Source organism: Sinocyclocheilus grahami, unplaced genomic scaffold, assembly GCF_001515645.1.
Source record: "Sinocyclocheilus grahami isolate Dianchi unplaced genomic scaffold, SAMN03320097.WGS_v1.1 scaffold1258.1, whole genome shotgun sequence".
Lineage (NCBI taxonomy): Eukaryota > Metazoa > Chordata > Actinopteri > Cypriniformes > Cyprinidae > Sinocyclocheilus > Sinocyclocheilus grahami.
In genome coordinates, this window is record NW_015506437.1 from 126,475 (window position 1) to 147,214 (window position 20,740).

The 20,740-nt window shown below is 40.1% G+C and overlaps 1 long non-coding RNA gene across 1 annotated transcript; it reads left to right on the forward strand.

The window, feature by feature from the left end:
* The first annotated feature begins 812 nt into the window (after nt 1-812).
* Nucleotides 813-15,861, forward strand: LOC107568573 (uncharacterized). Its single transcript, XR_001606780.1, has 3 exons — nt 813-822; nt 13,992-13,995; nt 15,787-15,861. It is a non-coding gene; the product is annotated as an uncharacterized lncRNA (long non-coding RNA).
* Nucleotides 15,862-20,740: the final 4,879 nt, after the last annotated feature.

A 20,740-nucleotide genomic window follows, 5' to 3' on the forward strand; every position in this document is an offset into this window, starting at 1 on the left:
CTTCTCTGTTTTCGTGCCGATAATTATCCGGATTGTCACTTTTGGCCGGAGTATGTCGCTTGAGGGTTTCAGCTGCAGTTTGTAATCCAGGAAGAGAGGGAAAAGAGTTTTCAACACAGGAACACAATGCAAACGCCTGATTAAAGAGAAGCAACAGACAAATTAACCCGCTGTCACAGATATGAACTCTGTTGTGCATTTTATTTAGTTTCTGTCTTCTGTTCTGGTTTAGGTTCCTGTTTGCCCATATTTGGTTCTGTTCATGTTGTCATTAGTCAATGATCAGTTAACCCTCAGCACCTGTATGTCCCTCATTTACTGCCTTATTTAAGATATCTCCTTGGTGGTTTCACTTGCTGGTTATTATTGTTGTGAGTGCTTGTGTTCCCGGCTGTCGTGGATTAACCGTCATCGTCTGGAGATCTTATTAAAAGTCTATATTGTGTTATCTTCGTGCTCTTGACATAGGCATGACACCCTCATCTTTTGGAGATGATTTAATTTTTCCTGAAAATGCTAATTAATGTTTTCTGACTTCTCAAAAAATGTTGATAATTTTTGTACGTTTTTTTTTTTCTCCACCTTGCTGCACTTGTGGTGTTTCTGATCAAAAATGATCCGCCAACTAAAATTGCTTGTGAATCTCTCATTATGCTATATTGTTGCCAAATCATATTTTCTTTCAGTTAGCACAGGTTTTTGTATTTGTTTTTGGAGTTGATTGATCGCAGGTCTCATTGATCTGGACTTATACACCTCAGGTTTTGAGTGAACATTATCAAAATTACCTGCAAATAATGCTTTTTCCTCTCAAAAACTGAGGTGCGTAAGCTCAGATCAATGAGGCCTACGATCAATCGGCTCCAAAAAAGAAATGCAAAGTCTGTGCTAATTGAAAGAAAACAAGTAGACAAAAAGATTGCACGCAATATTTGGTATTAATATAGCATAACAACAAATTTACAAGCAATTTTTTAAAGGCAGGTCGTTTTTGACCAGGAACAGACCTGCAAATAATGCTTTTTCCTCTCAAAAACTGAGGTGCGTAAGCTCAGATCAATGAGGCCTACGATCAATCGGCTCCAAAAAAGAAATGCAAAGTCTGTGCTAATTGAAAGAAAACAAGTAGACAAAAAGATTGCACGCAATATTTGGTAGTAATATAGCATAACAACAGATTTACAAGCAATTTTTTAAAGGCAGGTCGTTTTTGACCAGGAACACCACATTGGGTGGAGGATTTTCAGCACAAGGGTTAAATAAATGCACAGTGTTTTGAGCTGCTATCAAAACCCTCGTATCTTTTTTAACCCCTCATTCTCTGACAAACACAAAGAGCTGCAGGTTCACGAGGTCAGATGGAGGAACTTTACATGCTGCATTGTTTTGGATGAGATAAATACTAATTGAAAGTGACCGTTGAATTAGGAGCCAAACAAACGGCTGACAGTTTTTAGTAAAATGCGCTGTCAGCTCAGATTTAAAAGCGTGGTGGAAGGTGAAGTTGAAGAGTCTGGATGTGTGAGAGCAGAAAGAGGAAGCTTCATTCGGCATGGGACGAGGCCGTCATGCTAATCAGTGAGCGCTGGACACAGTGTGACACATGCATTAGCAGACTGAGGCTTCACGAGGCCTGAGCGATCCTCTCAAACCTGCCATAATAAACGCCTGGGACTGAACTGCTGCTGTGAGTCAGAGACCAATGACAAAGAACATCAGATCACCCCACTACAACTATCAACCATTTCCCAAATCAAACTCATCCCAGAGCCTTATTCTGTATATGAAACACAAAAACAGAAGACCATAATAGTGATATCAAAGCAGTTCAGATGAATCAGGCTCTGTATTCTCAGTCTGTGAAGGACAGAGCACAGTTAAAGTTGTTATTCATTAATAATCGTCCCTTTAAACAAATAATAGCCTATGGGTTTGGACCAACATGAGAGAGATTAAATAATGACAGAATTTTCCTTAATGCATGAATTCTCCATTTAGATTATACACATGAAAATACTAGGTATGAGAGTAAAGTGACTATAAAATGTTTGCTTACTTTGCTTTTAGCAGTAGGTCTGATGTTTTTTTAATAAACAAACGAATAAATAAATAAATAGAGTAATTAATTAAATCTCAGACCCACTTTATATGTAACTACTTTAATGGACTTTTTTACATTGTAGTAATATTTTAAAAAATACCTGTATACGTATGTAACTGATTTACTAATTAACTACCTCTACCCCTTAACCCACCCAACCTGTCCTAAACGTACCCGTATCCAGCCTCAATAGCAGCTGAAGAAAACAAGTACATTGTACCTAACAATTAATTTTTTGTGACTTTACATAGCAGTTAAAGACACTAATATACAGAGTGTCCAAAATCTCTAATCAATAAACACAATATCAAAAATACGCAGTGACCAAACTCTTCAGGACTGAGAGCTTGTGCTGAATTTTAGCACGGTTAAAGCTGCGTCGGTGTTAAAAGAAAACATTTGTGTTTGAGAAACGTGTCACTGTTTGAAGAGTTTCGTTCAGCAAAATCAGTTTTAGCAAACCAGAACACAATGCTGCAGTTTTCAGGTGTGCGTGTGCTTAATTGCATGAACTCAGTAATCATGAAATCAGCCGTTAAATGAAAGTGTGAGTGAAGGTTGAGGAGTTTGCAGCACTTCTTTGTCTTCTTGAGTGAAGTCAGTGGCTGGAAACACACAGATTATTTGAAAGCTTTCATTGGCATGTCATTTAGCAGAACAACAGACAGAAGGTGTTCGGCGGGGACGCGTTCACACTTTGCCGTAGCATTAATTGCTCGATAAATCTGTCAGAAGTGGTGCGTGATCGACTGTATTTGTGTTTCTGGTAGAGGACGTGTTCAGTCATTAATTCGTACCGCAGGTAAGAAGAACCTCATCAAACCGTCTTAAAACGACACGCATTCCACGGGCTGCCGATCCTGACACATGTCTGATGTAAATCACCACACGTTCCTCCAAAACACCGCCGGAAATATAATCGGGAGGCTGCGCGGGAAACGCTCCCCGTCAAACTCCAGCGTCTGCCTTTTTTAAGTGCAGCAATTTGCATTTCCCTCCATCAGTGGCACTTTTCTGCTCGACTTCACGGGGGCTGCCGTTTATTTCGATTTGAGGGAGAAATGAAGGGAACGGCACGGCTAAAAGTAGAGAGAGAGAGGCGTCGCGAGAAAAACACAGGCCTGCCGCCTCAGACCAGTGTCCTCAATGAAAAGGAAATGACACCATGACAAGCTTCATCCAGGGCCGCGTGCAAATGGGCCGCTCTTAGTGCTATTTGTCCGTGTTGTGATTGGCAGGCGTCCCCTCCTCTGCGCCATCAGTGTTCGGCCTCCATTAGACACACAGAGGAATAATTGCCCTCCGGGTCACAGCGGCACGCTAACACTTACATCTGCTTCTGAACAGTCGTGCCATTCTTTCTGTGCCTGTTAAAATGTGTGCAAATGTGAGCCAAAACTAGCGGCTACGAGAGAGATCTGCCTCACGCTTCGCCTTCACACGCCGCTGGAGCAAAGACGACCGATTCCTGATCCTGAGACACAGACAGACAGACACACACACACACGGACACACACACACACACACACACACACACACACACACACACACACTCACTCACACACGCACACACACACACTCACTCACACACGGACACACACACACACACACACACACACACACACACACACACACACACGGACTCGCCATAGGTGTAATGGTTTATACTATACAAACTGTATTCTCTGTCGCCCTACACCAACATATAATGACAGCAGAGGAAAGGAGAAATAGTATTTCCTCTTTGTTTTTGTGTTTTTCAGAATCTTCAAGCTGTGTGCAGATTTAGCATTTGAATCCCATGTGCTCTGCATTATAATGTGTACACAGCTTTGGTATTCAGTGATGTTTTATGTTGTTCATGTATAGATCAGCACTCAGAAATCAGCCATGAAGGCAGCAGATCATGTCAGATATTGTTTGTCAGCACTGAGACTCGTTTGAATGGACTTACTGCTCTGATAAAGAGCACGGCGTCTCAGCTGCCAGGATGTTGTGACAGAAGATTCATGACAACAGAACAGAATCTGTATCAAACGCGTTCGTGGAGAGACGCCACCACCGCTCGTTCACGAGACACAAAGAGCTCAAACGCTCAAACGCTGACGATGACCTGTGACCTCAGGGGCGTTCGTTAATGAGATTACTGTACACCTGCTCCTTACAGCACACATTCCCACCCATCCTATCTGTAAGACTCATTAAGGAGAAGAGATTGATAATGCTCTGATAATGAAATGCCGTTAATAGAAGAATGTGCTTGGTTTAATTAAGGGCTGTGTAATGAATGCTTTTAGTCATGCTAAATGTTCAGCGCGCAGACCAACTGCGCTGCTATTTTTCATCTTTAACATGGAGATATTTCTCAGATCTTTTAGAAAGCACATAATGCATAAAGTATATATGAAATAAGAGCATAAAAATGTTAAACTCTGCAGCTGTAAGTCTAAGCAGAGCTGTATAAAGAGTGTTTGTGAAGGCCAGATTTCTCTCTCTCCGCTCACCTCTGAAAGCACTAGCGACGGCGCTCTTCCTCTTAAGCCCGAGCGATCGGCAGCGCTTCTTTCTTTGGCCTCCTGCCGTTCACGGCCAAATAAAGCACAGCTTTATAAAAGCCAGCGAAACAAAAAATAGCAGCGCGCTCGGCGGCTAAAAGCTGCATTTTCCTTTTCAACGTGTTTCTCATCAGTTCTTTTCATATCGCTGACTGACACAAATCCTATACGGCTACTTTTGTTTAACGAAGGGCATTAATGAAGAGCTCTCCAGCTACATACATCTTTATTCTGCTATTAGTGCGGCCGCTTGAAGCAGGAGCTGAAGGAGGGCGTCTGAGAGCCTTCAGAGTCCAGGCATTGAGAGGCACTTTCCCATCAATCAGGCCTTGTGTCCAGTAAGTGGCGCTTACATTTACATGAAATATTCATAAAGCATTCACCCGTGCTCTCCGGCGCTGTAATCATGGCCCTCCACCCCCTGAAATAGCTACAATCACGTCGACTTACGGGATGCATCCTCTTCATCCAGCGGCCGTCCCGCCGTGAGAAGAGCTTCAGGAGCGTCAGAGGTTCTGCTACGTGTCTGATGTTTCCATACGGCGACTGAACGATCAGCTCTACAGCAGTGACTGAGCAAAAACAACAGTATTCCTCACCACAGAACATCATCATAACAGAAGCAGCTCATGTTCTCATGTTAGAAGATTCGATCGTGATCCACATGTGTGCCTCAGGTCTGTTCTGATGAATAACACTAACCATATCATCATGAATATCAACAGAATACACAGACACACTTTAAAGGTAAAGAGAAACAGGTATCCCAAATCTTTTGTTGCTGATGTCAAAGATTGTGTATCAGATTAAACTCTAAGTCAGTAACTCTTTATTTGACAGCGTCCTTACATGGCCTTACAGGAAATTCTGCATAATTACAAGCAACGAACTGAAACCTAACCACATAGTAAATGCAAGTTGTTGATTTCTCAGTACTTATTTGTGTAATAACCCTGTAACGAGCACATCTTCAAATAAGGAGTAGCCAATTTTAAAGTGCTACAGTATGTTTCTATGATAGTGTTATAATAGTGTTTCTGTTTACACTGGCGACCAACAAAAGATACATATTTACAATAGTGTAATTACTTAAAGTGTATCCTTAGTCACTTGGTCTAATAAAATTATTGACAACACTTTACAATAAGGTCTCATTTGTGAACATTATAAGGCATTAATTAATATAAACTAAGAACAAGCAACATATTTTTACAGCATTTATTAACCTTTGTTAATGTTACTGACTTAATGTTAATCATGATCACATAATGTTGTGTCCTAATGTTACTTAATGCTACAACTGCATAGCAACTCCCTAGCAACCACCAGGAACACCTTAGAAACCACATAGCAACCACCCAAAACCCCCTGCAACTCTATAGCAACATCCTAGCAACCATTCAGAACGTCCTAGCAGAACCACCCAGTAAACACCTTAGCAACACTGTGACAACCACATAGCAAGACCCTAGAAACCACCCACATCATACTAGCAACGACTTATATCTTAGCATCTGGCAACTTCATAGCCACGCCCAACAACACAGCAACTGCCTAGTAACCTCCTAGCAACCACCCAGAAATAGCCTAGCAACAGTCTATCCTGCGAGTCTGCACAGCATGAACAACTTTTAATTCTACTTTAAGCTTAAAACTACTTCAGACTTCAAGATTTTCAAACTGCTTTTCCAGCTAGGCTTTCTCAAGCCAACATAACGTTTGTCTTGTTGAACCTTCTTTATCTAGGTGTAAAGTGTAACCAAATGATTTAGTCTGAGAAGTGGTTTCAGCTGCTGTGGTGCTCTGTGTTCTGTAGGGCCTGTGCAGCTCCTGCTGATTGTAATGCGTCCAGGTGAAATCTGAAGCTAAAGCAGCTTCATCATCATGGAGGAGCGTGAACTCCAGCGGCAGGAGACTCAGTAAAACCCCGTCCACACATCTCTGCCGCTCTTTAAATACGAGCTGCTGTTTGCTCAACGCCGGAGACTCTGAACAGGTCCAGCACGCTCATTTGCAATTCTTATTGCTGTAAAAGTTAATCTATCCCGAGCAATAAATCGGAGGACGCTCAGCTTAAGAGAATGTCCTGCCGCCGCCTCCAACGGGACGATTTTACAAACACAACTGAGCTAACACAGATTTATTACCTCCGTTTATATAACTCATATTAGGAATTCATGGACCTGGCAAAAGGGATTAGAGCGTTTATTTCAGGCAGGGAGATGATCCTGTCATTAACGGTCGATACTTTCATCACGGTGTCGATTTCGCCCCGTGACGAGTCGCGGCGGACATATCAGGATTGTGCAGCTGTATTTGTTATCTGCCAGCGACCCGCTCCACGCACGCAACACCGACCGGCAGCCATCAGACGTGGATTAGGCTGTCAATCACAGGGCCGCGGCGTACTCTGTGCTACGCTTTTGCTCAAATGTCAGCGAGATCAGAGTCATTTCTTGGCTAATTGCATCTTATTCGCCCTTAATGCTGCTCGTTTAATGGTTTTGTTAGACTGTGTGACAGGACGCCGTTTCTGCAGAGACGACAGAAGCACGGCCAGAGTTCACCGCGTGTTTCTTCACATCCATTTCATCTTCATTGTCCCTGTATTAGCGACTGATTTAGAGGCGAAGGTTTCAACAAGAACACGACTTTGCGAGTTGCCACTGGAGTTCAAACTCCAGACGGAGGCGAGTTAAGTTTTCTTGAACTCACGCAGGCCTTTGTGAACTGACGCAGGGCATCTCCAAATGACCTGTTAAGCGTGTTGCGACCTGCATGTGGAGTCCATTTCCCAGCCTGTGGGATATTACTCCATATCAGCCGGCGACTGACCGAGTTCCTACACAGGATTACAGCCACATTATGTGTCGCGTTACAATGAAGCAGAAAGCTGAAGTCGTCTGTTTAAAGCGCTGCATTCAGGATCCCGCAGTAGCGCTGGATGAATAGACCCTCATTAACACGCGGAATCAAACAGTGCATACGCAGCGGCTCATAACACAAGCGCTGACACCTAATCTGTTTTCATTCTGTGTCAAATCACATGATACTGCCATCAAAGGTTGAGTAGAAATTGTTCAAGGCCTTAAGCAGTTTATAAGTGTAGCACTAATCTGCAGCGGACTTTACATGTAAATGACAGGCGCTCTGTTCGTTCCGCCGGCCGTTCCCTGATGGAGGGAATATGAACGTATTTGAGTATTAGCGCCGCTCACCGAGACTGAAACACGTTCACATACAGATATGCTGTCGCAGCTGCACTCAGTAAATCTGAATGTGATTTGATGAAGGATTAGAGCTCAGGTAATGTGCTACTTCTGCTGCAGTTCTTCAGCTCTAAAGACAAACGTTATATAAGATTGATGTAATCATCTGAACTACTTAAGATGCTTTGCCACTAAAGTGGATGAAATTACTGTTATATGTATACCACATAAAATGAATAATGTTAAAACGTTTCCAAAAAGCTCCAAATATTCTACAATTTCCATTTTTACATGCACACTATTTTCTGATTAAATCTTTATTCCTAAAAAGATGTTAATCAAGTTTCTTTCTCTATCCAAAAAAGTATCTTCATTGTAAACACTAATACGTTAAGAGAACTAAAAAATGTGAGCTAATCAGTTCCATCCACTTTTACTACACAAGCATTCTAATTGCAATTCCTTTGAAATATTGACTAAGCTAACTGATACAACCTGATTGCATAAACATGCCATTAGCTGAAATCCTATGCAGCAAACTTATGCAACAACACAATGCAATGTACAAAAAGACTGTCATCATACAAGCAACATGCAGCACATTTAGTTTTACAGTTTTGCAGCCCATTAAGGAAGGAAAAATATCAATAATACAATTTTATTAAAATAAAAACGTGTTTCTGTATCACTTTCAAATACTTCCAGAACTTCTTTGTTATGTTTGTGCCAAAACACCAATGGCATGTTTATCTGGGGTGTGTTTCCCAAAAGCAACTATAGTCATAAGTTCCGTCGTTACCAATAGAGTTCAATGGAACTATTGACCATAGTTAGCTAACTATGCTTTTGGGAACCCCCCCCCGGTCGTGTCACATGACTGTGAGGAGCGAGTGCCATTGCACGCACACGCACACACACACACACACACACACACACACACACACACACACACACACACACACTCTCTCTCTATGGTTGTATTCAGGGGCATCACACAGCAAACACACACACACACACACACACACACACACACACACGTGGAATATGTGGAAACTGGATTAAGAAATCTTTAAGAAAGTGCACATTTTTATTGTCAGTATTTTAGATGGTATTTTAGAATATTTCTATAAAATATGGCATTATTTGTATACCTATTGGTACAACAATTTGTATTTATTTGTGCTGATATTTGTGCTTTTATAATAATTGTGTGTGTTATTAATGGCCAGTGTGTGTCATGTGCATGTGATTTGCCTTTAAGTGTAATGAGGTTTTAAAAAAAAAATCACATATTAGTTGAAATTGTAACAAAATGTACATTGCATTGACTTAAAATGGCTTGGTCCCATCCCTACAGCCATTGTGCATGATTTTTAGAAAAACACATGACATAATTCTTCTCATATGAATACATATTAATGAAACTTGGATGAGACTTTTATGAGAATGTCCCAACATTGAAGAAACTCACTAATATGGTTAATAATGTCAATTTTCTGATTTAGTTTAGTTTCTTTTGTAGAATGAACCACTCTGATAACGTGTCGAGTCGTCACTCGATGTCCAACGCAGGAGTTACGCTGGTTTATTCTCATATTAGCATGTTTTCTGAAGGTTCACAGATGATTAACACTGATCTTCAAACATTATCATCATGCAGTCCAACAGACAGACTTTACCGACACTGTGCAAATAAAGAGGTGTTATTAATAAGCACTGGAGAGCGAGAGACTGTTATTTGCAGTACAATGGAGGTTGTTGCAGACAGCAGGAGCTGCACGAGTCTGTCATTACTGCAGAAGAGCAGCGACGTGCCGGTGTCACGCGTGGATCTTCAGCCGCTGCACGCCTCAGCTCAACACATCCTAATCAAAAGACTCAAAGTGTCAGCTGCCACACACTTTGGTTCCCTGTCCTCCTCTCTCTCTCTCACACACACAACACACAAATGCATCTAAATAAGGTCATATCACAGACCTTGTCACGTATCGGCTACTTTGGAGGAACGGGGAGACACAGGAGTAAACTCAAAAACACAGTCTTTAATCTTCTGATTCGGGGAGACACAGGGCAGGGAGACGCACACGTAGCACATGGACAAATAATACCAGACCAAGAACTTAGAACAAAACACTCCTTAAGAATACAACACAATCAGAGGAAGACGAGACACACCTGGAATCAAATTGGAAACAATCAGGGAGCAGGAACAGAAAGACCAAATAAGGGCATGGAAACACAAGAGGGAAAACAAGGAACACATGGGGAGGAAAACAACAAAACAATGAACACAAGTCTGACAGACCTCCATTGTTTTTTCATTTCTTTCAAAGATGAACTAGCCTCACTCTAAACCTTTCACACAAAACCTTATAAAAACTATATACTGTGCAAACAGTATATTCAATTGAGGACATCTCTGAATGTCTGTCACATGAGGTTCAGTACAGAAAATATGATGCATCTTTTAAAAACAGATCACAATAAGCTTTAAAGTATCTCAAAGTAGTCATTATTTATAGTAGGTAAACTAAATGAAACATTGACAAAAATTCTTGATTAATATTGCAGCTAATTTAGAGTTTGTTTATGGTGAAATTCAGTTGTAAAAAGCTCCAAAATTTATTATATTGACCTACATTAAGCAACATTTTAGTTACTGTCAGTAGTTTGTTTCTTAATGAAATACATTGATTAGGTATGGTATGGTCTTTATAATCTTTTTGCTTTGCATAAATGTTTTTTGTCTTTAAAATATTTTTGATTCATTTTAAATCATTTAAATAATTCAATTTGATTAAAACTAACACATTTGGCTGTTTTTGTTTTCATTGTAGAAGCCTGAAATCCTAAAGCTATTACTATTCAAGCTATTGAAGTCTGAGTCAGTGTGTGTGAGAAGGTCAGAGGTCACATCCACCGATCCTAATGCTCCATTCATAGGTAATAATAATGAAAATATGACTACATGAGCAGCACGTTTCATGTTCTTTCTCCAGCTGAGCTTTAGTAGTTCAGGGTTGTGGAGTCAGACAATAGCAGCTCTCCTCTCAATCCAAAACTTGTGCTCCAACTTAGAGGTCACTTGAGAGCGGAGTGGCTTTGATCGACCGACTGTTACTAAGAAGCTCTAAGAGGTTTACTAGAGCTCAGATGTTTGAAATGGACAGAGCGAATCCTGAGAGAGTGACACTGGAGGTCAGACAGTGTTCCTGCGGGATGTTTGTGCAGCTACTGCTGAAGACGAAGGTACAAACAGATTAGCAGCTTCACACCAGAGCGTAACGCCTTCATGAGAAACCGCTTTTATGCAGACGCCGATACACTGAAGAAAAACAGCTTCTTTCAAACATGCTGTCAAATGCAGCGGCGCTGGAAAAAAACACCAACACACACTAATGGAAATGAAAAGAGGAGGAAACAAAGAGTGTTTTTGCATCTAGACTCGCTGGAAATACGTGACTCTGTGAACCCTGAAATATGTTGAAACATGTCCAGAGGAGGCGCTGTAAGCTATATCATTTGTTCTCCATTTCAGATGCGGGTTTATTACAGTAAAACACGCCTTAAAAATTATACAAAATGTGGGTACAAAATAATTGTAAAATGACATAGTGTTGCTTGTAGCATGTTTCACTGCAGTTTCACTGTACTGTACAATACTGTAGTGTGTTCAGTTTTCTCAGAAACGGTTAAACATGACGGTCACATCATTTTAATACGTTGTTTTTGTCGTTTTCACAGTGGTTAAGAAATGAAATGTCTGGATAAAACCTACATTAAACCTACCTGACAGTGTTAACAAAAGCAAATGTAAGATAAAAACACATGTTGCTGTAACAACAATGCCGTGTTATCTTGCTTCTACAAGTCTTTAAGCTCTTGTGGTTCACGGGACTCATAACTGAGTGCTTCACATCACAGCTGTAACGCTTTACCGGGTGTGCTACTGAGCAAGCTTACTACATCAGAAAAGCCAAACATATGGAGCTGGTTATGTGATGCAAACGTCAAAATTTATTAATTTACAAATCATGCACTATTGTAAAAGTGTTTTGAGATCAAAACATAATATTGTGCATGGAGTAGTGCAAAACTAAGGCTTTATTAATCAATAATCTGCTCTGTAATCACAATTTGTGTGAAAAGGAATTAAAGTTGTCAGTATTTTACTGCCACTAGTGTTAATTTCAGCTGGAAACTGCAGTGAAATGTACGTATAGGTTTTGTAGGCAGAAATCTATTGTAAATATGCATCTTATGTTGCACCCCAGTGTAAACAGACACACAGTATTATTAGAACACAATAATGGTAACATACAGTAGCATTATTAAACTGGCTGCACCTAAAGACGTCTTTGTTACAGTGTAATTATAGTTATGTACTAAATAATATTAATAATTGTTCATATTAATCATTAAAATTAATTCAAATATTAATAGCAATATTTATCAACTTACGTTCTATGGGGTTAGGATTAGGGCATTCAGAGCTATATGCTTCCAGCTGATAACAACATTCATTGAGATGCTCCCGTATTTCTTGATTTTTCTTTTGGTTTCTTTGTGAAACGCAGCATAAAACGTACTGTTATCATCTGTTGGTGTGGACGCTGATACAGTTATCATTACAGTTATTGTTCTTAAATGCAAACATTATGTTTCAGTTGTTCAACACATCACCGCTTTTATGCAGACGCCGATACACTGAAGAAAAACAGCTTCTTTCAAACATGCTGTCAAATGCAGCGGCGCTGGAAAAAAACACCAACACACACTAATGGAAATGAAAAGAGGAGGAAACAAAGAGTGTTTTTGCATCTAGACTCGCTGGAAATACGTGACTCTGTGAACCCTGAAATATGTTGAAACATGTCCAGAGGAGGCGCTGTAAGCTATATCATTTGTTCTCCATTTCAGATGCGGGTTTATTACAGTAAAACACGCCTTAAAAATTATACAAAATGTGGGTACAAAATAATTGTAAAATGACATAGTGTTGCTTGTAGCATGTTTCACTGCAGTTTCACTGTACTGTACAATACTGTAGTGTGTTCAGTTTTCTCAGAAACGGTTAAACATGACGGTCGCATCATTTTAATACGTTGTTTTTGTCGTTTTCACAGTGGTTAAGAAATGAAATGTCTGGATAAAACCTACATTAAACCTACCTGACAGTGTTAACAAAAGCAAATGTAAGATAAAAACACATGTTGCTGTAGCAACAATGCCGTGTTATCTTGCTTCTACAAGTCTTTAAGCTCTTGTGATTCACGGGACTCATAACTGAGTGCTTCACATCACAGCTGTAACGCTTTACCGGGTGTGCTACTGAGCAAGCTTACTACATCAGAAAAGCCAAACATATGGAGCTGGTTATGTGATGCAAACGTCAAAATTTATTAATTTACAAATCATGCACTATTGTAAAAGTGTTTTGAGATCAAAACATAATATTGTGCATGGAGTAGTGCAAAACTAAGGCTTTATTAATCAATAATCTGCTCTGTAATCACAATTTGTGTGAAAAGGAATTAAAGTTGTCAGTATTTTACTGCCACTAGTGTTAATTTCAGCTGGAAACTGCAGTGAAATGTACGTATAGGTTTTGTAGGCAGAAATCTATTGTAAATATGCATCTTATGTTGCACCCCAGTGTAAACAGACACACAGTATTATTAGAACACAATAATGGTAACATACAGTAGCATTATTAAACTGGCTGCACCTAAAGACGTCTTTGTTACAGTGTAATTATAGTTATGTACTAAATAATATTAATAATTGTTCATATTAATCATTAAAATTAATTCAAATATTAATAGCAATATTTATCAACTTACGTTCTATGGGGTTAGGATTAGGGCATTCAGAGCTATATGCTTCCAGCTGATAACAACATTCATTGAGATGCTCCCGTATTTCTTGATTTTTCTTTTGGTTTCTTTGTGAAACGCAGCATAAAACGTACTGTTATCATCTGTTGGTGTGGACGCTGATACAGTTATCATTACAGTTATTGTTCTTAAATGCAAACATTATGTTTCAGTTGTTCAACACATCTAATCTAAAGATCGTAAATATTGTTGATTACAGTGAATTCAGTTCATTCAGCAGTGATTACAGAAAAGTGAAGTTCTCCTCTACATCAAGGTGCTGCTGGAGCGAATCTGAAAGGCTGATTATGTTTGTTCTGAAGGCATTGGATCTGTCAGGAATAATGGTTGTTTATGTGCCTGTACGCAAGAGCGTTTGACTCGCTGAAGCCCCTCTAATTACTGAGGCCTTCATACCTGTAAATGAAGCTTCATAATGAGGAGCTAAAGACCAGCGATGAGAGGTCAGCAAAAACCAGCCGAGCATTTTCAATTTAATAGACATTTAAGTAGTGTTAATTAAACGGCATGTAATAGACAAGTGCTCTGGACATTCTGGCATTGAAACGCTCTGGACGCGTCACTGAGAAGGAGAAAGAGATTGTGTTTGTTTAGGAGGATCTCAGAGTCCAGCTGTTGTCCTGGAGTTCCCTGACCGCCATGTTATCATGCACGATTAAATGTGAAGGGGAAAACGCTTGGCTGCGTTTGTCAGGTTTTGCACTTTCAAGGTTTATATGTGCTAATCTGACAGAATATCTCTGAAATACCTGATTATGTTCAGTCGCAGTGTTCAGTGGTCATCCTGTGCCTCTTTGAGAAAATATTCTAAATCAATATTATATATGTCCATTATGAATTTATTTTATTTGCTTAGTAGGCCAGTCATAAGAGAAATGATGTCATTATTGCTAAATAAAACCCATCAGGATGATCCAAGAGCCTCCATTTTCAGTCGGGATCCCAATCACCCTGTGAGGAGTTTATTTTCTCAGAATAACAGGCTGACTGGATATGGAAAACATTACCAATCGTAAAGCAGAAGTCAATAGAATTTCACCCTGAGTTAAATGATTCTGTCATAAACAGTGACTTACAAAAATCCAAAGCAAATCACTTTCACATACACCTTCCTTCCACTTTCCAAACACAATATAGTAAAAATGCAGTACATGCCTTCTCACCAATCAGAAGTGCTGCTGCTGTTGTTCCTCAGCGCTTTCTGTTCTTTACACCTCTCTCTGTGCTCCTGCTATATGATTATTATGCTGATTTCAGATGCGGGTGTGATAACAGTCATTATGATACCTGTGAGCATGTGAAGCTGCACGTTTAAAGACATGGGCATTCATTCAATTTTGCGGACATGAGTAAAATATTTTTGAAATATATCATCAAAGTATTTCAGTATCATCAATGGACATGAAATGTACCCTAAATTATAGAATGACCCATGCACAAACAAAAAAGTCAGTATAGGTTGCACTGTCAAATACACTTATCTTAAAGCTTAATTTCCAATGATTACAAGGTTTTAAATCACAAAAATATTTCCATAAGAATCACTACAGTTTGAAGTATCATCATTTTCAACAAGCAGTAATTGAAGAGTGTCTCTGAGTGTCTGGGCACAAACATGCATTTGTCCTGAGGTCTGATGTTAAACGCATCAGCGCGCGTCTGATTCAGTCTGATTCAGTCTGATTCATTCAATGTCCCACGCGCGTTTCCGAAGCAACTGGAATCTGAGATGAGCTGCGGAGTGCCCGCTGTGCTGTAATGTGCTTGTTATCCATAATCGGCGTCTATTCAGTTGCCTCGTGTGAATGAGGAGTAAAGCGGGAACACGGGCTGCAATCAGCTGAAAGTGCAGAAACATAACGTTTGGCTTTAGGGTCGCCACTTTAGGTGTTTTGTGAGCGTCAGACCTCTCGAGCTGACGCTTATGCTAATTTGCGCGTTCGTGATAATGTGCGGCCCAGTGGGCAACTGATGTTGAAAAGACATCAAACTGACATCAAAATTGACGTCAAAAACAGGTCAAGTATGCAAATCAAACTGTCGTCAAAAACTCGACATGACACTCATTTGATGTAAATTGAACGTCAAACATATTGGCCTACATTTACATTAAACCAATTTCAGTGTGGGATCAACTTCCTATTTTCACCGAATTACCACTGGAAGAAATTGCTGTCCAAACTGAATTAAAATGATGTTACAGCATTTTGATCAAGTCTTGAATAATATTTGATGTCAAACTTATATTAAGGTGTCTGCTGGGGGAGGAGCTTTCGAGTGAAACACTGACGAAAACACTCGCTAATGAAATCACGTCTGTTAGCGATTCAATCAGCTAGAAAAACACAGGACTGTTCCAGTTGCTCCAAAACAAACATTTCACATGGAGAGCGAGAGCGATTGTGATAGTGTGGAAGAGGAGGATGCTGGGACATGTTCCACACGCGCGCTCTGTTCATCTGCAGCTGATCGTTTACGCTGGTGATCACAGCGCTTTTGTTGCACCAACAGTTTTTAATATAGTGTGAATTACCCACTGTGCATTATACAGGAGAGAGAGAGGGGGAAGATTGCTCTGAAGCCAATAAAAACACCACAGCAAATGCTTGGCATTATCTATGTGGTAATGCGCAGTCGATGCTGCTGTAGGTCTGAGACGCTCTGCTTATGTGTCATTAAACAAGAGAGAGAGTGATCCAACTCCCGCTGTGAGACCCTCAACCCGCCATTCACTCTCCAGCGCAATTTAGAAATTACAGCGCGATGACTTTCCCGCAAAAGCCAGCGAGCTCCTGCTTTAACAAGCTCTGGTAAATCCAAGATTATTATTGAAACAGCGCAGCGGCGCGTCCTCGGCGCCCATGTAAATTAACTAATAGTGGAGTTCTTCCCTTTCAGTCTCTTTTGTAAACTCGCAGCGCTCTGAAACGCTCTCAGGATCATGGCCGCGAGTGTTTGGCTGATATTAGCATCTCCAGCTGCTACAGTACACAACATTCAGCTCACAGTTTACAGAGAGGCCGATAATCCACAGCTTTATTTACTCTCCCGTGAGAGTACTGTTTGCGTTCTGCTTTTGATGGGCGAACAAGAAAACATATTTCTGTCTGTCCAACAGATCAATGAATGTGCGTTTACCCACCCGAAGATGCATGATAATGGATCTTAAATGCCGTGTTGACTGAAGGCTTTTGTCGATCTGTTAGCCAGCATCTAATATGCCCAAGGAGGTGATGCTCAAGTGCAGGTCATCATGGGAAGAAAGAACACGTGTGGAGAGATGTGCAAGCCTTGTGTATATTCTCCAATACTCGTCATCGTGCATCTCTGAAAACAAGAAATCAGGGACAGAGGCGTCACGCACGGGTCCCCTCAGATTTTTGAGCCAAGTGGATTTTGAATGCAGCTTCTAAAAGACAAAAAATAGCAGAATAATATACATATATTTTAATATATTTGATATCACCAGCTGATAAATTCAAATCTGCGTTCGCTCTTCGATCCAGAGACAGACGCGTTTCTACAGCACTGCGCATTATAACCAATCATACATGATGCTGTTGAGCTTATGAATGCAGCGGCCAATCAGAGGCGTTCAGATGAGTCAACGCTGAAACACCGGGGTTTTGTTCAATGCACTGAATTCTGCTCTCTCGCGAATTCTCTCTCATCGGAAACAACAAAGTGCAGATGTGTGAACGATGCAAGTAAGATATTCATTTCACAGTGTAAACAGCTTCAGTGATTATAATGGGAGTTTTTGAGAGTGCTAGGCTTAAGTCAATGATAATGTTCTTTGATAATGTAAATGTTCTTTGCTCTCTTTCTGTACAATGAAAGTGTTATAATTAATAAATTATGTTTTTATTATATTCACGTTAAATACAAAGTCAGTAGTATTAAAAATATTTTATGGCATGACACCCATATCAGGTACTCAAGTAAAAAGATAAGGCTACTGTGCTTATCGCCCGTTAAAGATCAACTAACATGATCTATAATGGTGCAAGATGCATTTATTTACACATATTTGAGAATCGAGATATTTCATTATATAGTTAACACCAGGGACGTCATGCACTTAATAAAAAAGGAAAAATTAAATAAAACCAATAAGCCTACATCAGTTAGAGAGCGGAATCATGGCTGCTGTGTGTCACATGTGTCCTCCTTTAATCAGTGCCCAGGGCAGTGCTGGGACACAATACATCCCCAAACTCGACAATAAGACAGGTCAGGAATGAGAGTTTAGAGAAGAAAACCCTCCAACTCCATCACAATCAGAGCATTTCAAACTAGAGCGTCTGCAAAACATTTGAACAAGATAGTTTGTGTTTATATTCGTTTACATAGTTTATTTTGAAACTAGATGTAATTTCTGGTGGTACATTTTTAACAAAATTTTAATGTTACTTTCAGAAATAATACGATTAATCTGAATCATTACTTTTATGCATTTGCCAGACACTTTTATCCAAAGCGACTTCATTGCATTGCATTCAAGGTCTACATTTAATCAGTTCATACATTTCCTGGGAATTGAACCCATGACCTTGGTGTTGCAAGCACTTACTCTACAGTTTGAGCTACAGGAAGGCTTATTGCATTGACAGCACTAGTTTTTTTTTGTTTCATTTTGTTCAGTTCGTTTTCTGTCAAACTACTTTTGAATCATGAGGTTTTTATTGTGATAATAACTGAATGTTTTTGCACATCTGTAGACGGTAGAAATCATTCAGATAATGTTTTAATTTTGGAAATAATTCTTTAATTTCAGAAACAACGTGTTGACTCTTTAATACCATGCTTAATGTTTTTCTCACACAGTAAAAATGGGCCGTTATACATGACAGTATTTTGGGAAGGGGATCATCATATTTTTCATGATGGAAACAGTGACACCATGACATAAAGGTACCTTTTTAAAAGGTACACTTTTGTACTTATTAGGTTCTAATATGTACACTTTAAGTACCAATATGTACCTTTAAGGTACCAAAATGGACCCTTTAGGTACAAATATGTAACTTTTGAAAAGGTACTGTCCCAGTGACAGTTGTACCTTTATTTCTGAGAGTGTCGAAGAACCATGTTTGGTTCCTCAAAGAACATTTCAGTCATCAGAGCTCAAAAGAACCATGTTTTTCATAGTTTGAAGAACATTTAAATCATCTGAAGCACCTTCTTCCACTATAACAAATCTTTGTGCAGATGGATGTCAAAGGTTCTTCATTGAACCATCAATGCCAATGCAATGGCGATGCATCAAGCACATTCATATCCCGTGACAGCTGAGCCTCGTCGAGCAGTGAAGGATGCTAGTAAGGACATGTGACGTATACATTTAATTAAAGTCTTAACGCTAGCGTTATGATTCATTCATTCATTAAGATTTGTCAGAATACATGTGATTTAGTGAAATGAAAATGGAAGAAAATATTCATACAAAATATCTTGTTATTTTGAGTCAAGAAGTCAATGTATTTCTGCAATAACTGACACACTCTTAAAAATTGTATTTTTGTAGCAAAGCCATAGAAGAGCCATTTTTGGTTCTCCAGAGAACCTTTCAGTGATCAGTTCTTAAAAAAACATTATTTTCTCAGTGTGAAGAGCATTTTAATCATCTAAAGAACATTTTTTTCCACTATAAAGAACCTTTTTTGGAAAGGGAATGTTCAATGGATGTTATAGATTTTTCATCAATGCCAATAAAGAACCATTATTTTTAGGAGTGTATTTCAAAGCAGGGGTTCTCTCGGAAACAGAACCACATCATCTAATACTGTACAGGATTTCAGCGTGCATGCGAGTGTTTTTGAGGCATCACGCAGTGCCGCTCTGGATTTGTCGACATGTTAAACAGCGAGGGGCCGGCGGTCCGAGTCGAGCCGTGTTTACGCTCATAACAGTAGCTAATTAAGTCCTCCTGATGGAAGGCAGAGCTGATTACACCGCGGCGAGCGGCTCATCATTAACATCCTCTCAGAGTGTGGAAACGGGTGAAAGACCTCTCCCTTTGTCTGCCTTCTCTCGCTGTAATTGTGTGTCATGTGTTAAAGGAATTATTCAGCCACAATCCTCAGTCCACTAATGACGCCGGCCCGTCTGGGAGAGCAAATCACCCAAAACAAAGACCGCGACGCAGCCGATGGCCAGTGTTCTGATGATTTGTGCTACCCGCTCAGATTGTGCTACCAGCACCTTATTCATGTGGTTTGAGGCTTTTTAAAAATGTCCATACCTACCCCTACCCTAAACCTACCCGTCCACACCAACCCTTACCCTAAACTTACCCTTAAAACAATGTAAATGTATTTTTGGTAGCACAATCTGATAGGTAGCATGTTTCGTCGGTACACTGGCGGGACTCTCTGAAAGCGTCTGCGTGACGTATCGTGTTCACGTGTGGAGTCATACTGTATGTCAGACACCTGCATCAGCCGCGAGTCCACCAGAAGCAGATGCGTTTTTCTTATAAACTTATTAGCCGTTCCCTTGTGGGTCGCCGGTGGGATTATCTCATTTAGCACACTTCCTAAAATCCTGCGTAAACATTTACATTTAATTCACTGTGCCCGCAAAGCTTCTGTTTTACATAAAGCTGATCAAATGAAGTTGTTTGCCGCACATCTCTGTTGTCTGTCTGCGGGTGATTTACAGTCTGTCGACGGCGGCGGAGAGAAAGCAGTCTTTCTCGTGGAAAGGTCACGGGATAGCGGCTCTTTCAGGTATTAACGTGTCTTCATGCCCATCAGAAAGCAGAAAGACGCTCGTGTTATTCAGTCGCCGGCCCCTGCGAGGGCTTTGAACCTGCCAGACAGCTCCACGCCACAGAAAACAGCCGATGTGATTTGTATTATAATAATCCTTTAATTACTTCACGGAGAAACGTCTATAACGCATTAAGTCATTGAGCGCAGTCATCGCAGGGGAAGGCGGAGAGATCTTGTTTTGCATAAAGTCTTTAGCTAAGTC